We start from the raw sequence: 3,592 nt of genomic DNA, 5'->3' as shown, positions 1-3,592 counted from the left end.
GGGTATTTCTAATGTTGTTTTGAAATACGACTTATAAACGTTGTTAAGATTTTAAACGAAAGTAAAATAGTATTGTTTAGAATGATACTTGTGGAAGACATAATAATTTTGCATAAAAGAGGAAAATGTTGAATGATATTTAAAGATATTGTTGAGGCTTTAAATAGAAATGGTAATGTTGTTCAAAATAAGATTTATAAAAGAGTAAGATGATTTGCTTATGAATAATAGTCTTTAAAGAGATAAACGCGACGAATGTGATCTTTTAAGTAAAAATGATATTCATATGAATATGGTGGAATGGAAAAGCCTAGACTTATGTTCTTAAATATGATGAAAAGAGTCATGAGTTCTTTATATTTCTATCATTCTTTACTTAGCTAATTTTAACTAAAATATGTATAATTGGGTAAATCTTGAAAACGTTTGTAAATATAATCGAATTCATATTATGTGTTAGTGACGTTCTAAGATTCCTAAGATGGTAAGAATGAAAAATGATACCCTTAACCCAAAATATGTAGGCATACTATTTGAAAAGTAATTACTCAAAATATTATAAATACTATAAATAATTTAGAAAATGGAAGTGAATGTAATTTGTGAAACTAGCTACCCATTACTAAACTAAGTCCTACTAACTTTACTACGGTTCATTTAATCTAGTGAGACAAAAAAAAATGTTAGTCATACAAGGCAAATAAAATACACGACTATAAAAATGATGAAGGGAGTGAAGAGTGAATGGGTTAGGCCCATTTTTTCTTGGACTGCTGCTACAGTGGTCGGGCCTATTGGGTTTTAGCCCAGAATTTATGTTTTTTGTTTGTGCTGCAGGCTGGACTGCTACCATATTAAGCCGACTCGAGTAGAGTTTTGTTGGGCTTTTGGCCCAACGTCGAAATGCGGGGAAGATGAGGAATCGCTTGGACTCGCGGGCGATAGTCATGCATAAACATGAAAAGAAAAAAGATCAATACAATGATATAATACTTATAAAAGAAAGGCGAGTGAACAAAGTGCAGCGACATTATCATTTAATTCATATCAACATGTAAGTCCAAAGAAGACATTGCAGATGTATATGTGACTAAGTGTATAGAGACGAAAACAATCTAATTCAATTTCCTACTAAACACGACCAATGACTGCAGTGAGGAGAGGTAGTTATTCAAGTCCAATTTTGTCTCTAAGAAGTGACATTTAATTCAGCAAACAGACAAAGAACAAACACAAACCCAAAAGGAATATAACATAGCAACATAAAGGAAACAGTTGGTGTTAATTTCAAATGTGCAGCTTGCTTAAGTTATCTAGGATCACAGGAAAGAACCAAAATGCTGAGTTGAGATTAAGCTAATGGCTCACCCTTTATCACATAAATTCAAAGGAATACCAAAAGTTGTCATGATTCCTATATGCATTAAAATCTACATCCAACGACTCATACTACAACATGATTAAAACATACATTGTGCGTCTTTAACTAGGACAAGGAGCAGATCTGGATGTGGAAAATAAGTAGACGAGATGAAATCATTAGAATATGACCCTCCACATATCTAATAAGGCTCAAAGAGAAACAGGAAATAAGAGATTTAAAAGAAAAGAAAACTTTTGCTTCAATGAATAATTTTCCTTTTGGCACTGTAGGCTCGAATACTTAAGAGACAAAGGCAGAGGAAAACATTCAAGTATAATGGTCATAGCAAAATCAGCAAGCATGAATGCAAATGGTCCAGTTAAAACTCAGCAGAATAGGCAAGTGGGATCAATGCTACTTATTCAAGTAAATAAATGGTAAGGCCAATAAGACTTAAGAAAACACAATAAAGGAAGAGAACAACTTAAGTCACATGATGGTTCTGAAGTAAGTTAATCCCGAGTGAAAAGCATAGACGAGTGTAATTTATTCTTTAAGGGTATTTCATGAGTGGCAAGCATATGCAGGTTCAGTCAACAGTCAATCACCAAAGGGACAAGATCAGGCAAACATAACAAAGCCATTTGACAGTAATGATCAGCAAGGTTAAGAGATTAAATGTCATGCTACCTAGATTGAGTCTAAGCAACCATGTGTCATTGTATTTTCTCTAAACTGCCAGACAAGAGCTGAAGCTTAACTAATTATTTATAACAAATTCCTATGATCCGAATTGCTTAGAATACACACTAGGACAATAATGTATGTTTAAAACTCATGTCTATACTGATATCATTCAGACAACATAATGAGGACCAATAATCTACTAACGGCGGAAGCATGCTGAACTTAAACCAAACCTGAACTAAACTAACAACCGACATATCGATACAATTAAACAGGAATTAGAACGAGCATAAACATGCCTGAACTAGAAATTAACATATAAACCTAACTGAACAGGAAGAGCAATTAACACAAAACCGAATACACTAACGACATTTCAGATCAGGCACAAACCCATTTAGCGACAAAATACATGAATAAAACAGAACTGGGAAAAATGTCATACTCTGCACACAAATTGAAAGTTGGTAGGAAATTGACTATCTAAATTCGTAAAGGAACTCAACCATGCTCAATTAATTTTACATTCCTAATAAACAAGACAAAAACTCGAATGATACCCACGATATTCAGAATATAGAAACCAATAACGAGCAATCCAATGAAGCAAACAATTAAAGTTCAGATCCAACTTAATATCATTATGACGCACAAGCTAATAATTCAGAGTCCATATAACTGATATACATGATATATACTCCAATGTACAAATTCTTATAGCTCAAACGCATGCAGGAACTGTATACATCTAGTATATTTTGGGTATATCTCCCATACTCTCAAATAGAAAATCAACACTTACACAAATAAGACATGCTTGAACATTACTATTACCAGCAAACATCTTTGGCTATACTAACATACCCGAGTGCCGCAATAATTGAGAATACACTATATTAACTAATACTAAGTTCGACTAAACTAAATCACTGCCAACCCAGCTGTTAACTAACACATGATCATAAATTAAAACTCAATACGCAAAATACTAAAAAATAAAGAAAAGGGAAAGGTTTACTGACCTTTTGTAGGTGCAGTGAACGGGGTATGAATCTCGGATCTCTACTCGAACTCGAACGAACCCGATTAAAGTAACTGTGTTTTTGTAAGGAAAATTTGTAGATTCCAGATCTTTTGTCCAAGTTTCTTAGGTTTCTTGCTCAACAAAAATCCCTCTTTTTCTAAAACGATGCTCAGTTCCCTCCCCAAAAACTGAAAATCCTCCCAAAATACAGAAAAATCCCCCCTGATCTCCTCCCAAATTAGGATTATTTATAGTATTGTGATTAGGGTTTAAATGAAAGAGGAAGAGGAGCGGGGTGCAGCGAGTGGCGTGGGGGAACAAAGGTGAGTGGGCGACAGAGAACGTGGGGGCACACGGGGAAGTGGAGAGACAGACGTGGTGGGGAACAGAAGTGAGTGGAGGGAGCGTGAGGGGAGCGGGAGATGAAGGAGGCGGGGAGCGTGAGAGTGAGGAGAGAGGAGGCGGCTGAAGAGGGAAAGGGATTAGGGTTGGAGTGAAGGGAATAAGAGAAGGGGAAA

The 3,592-nt window shown here is 35.3% G+C and overlaps 1 long non-coding RNA gene across 1 annotated transcript; it reads right to left on the bottom strand.

Annotated features, from left to right (window-relative positions):
* Nucleotides 1-532: 532 nt before the first annotated feature.
* Nucleotides 533-3,270, bottom strand: LOC132611014 (uncharacterized). Its single transcript, XR_009571429.1, has 2 exons — nucleotides 3,073-3,270; nucleotides 533-931 (listed from the first exon to the last, which is right to left on the bottom strand). It is a non-coding gene; the product is annotated as an uncharacterized LOC132611014 (long non-coding RNA).
* Nucleotides 3,271-3,592: the final 322 nt, after the last annotated feature.

This window comes from Lycium barbarum, chromosome 9, assembly GCF_019175385.1.
Source record: "Lycium barbarum isolate Lr01 chromosome 9, ASM1917538v2, whole genome shotgun sequence".
NCBI lineage: Eukaryota > Viridiplantae > Streptophyta > Magnoliopsida > Solanales > Solanaceae > Lycium > Lycium barbarum.
This window is presented reverse-complemented; position numbering and strand designations above follow the sequence as displayed.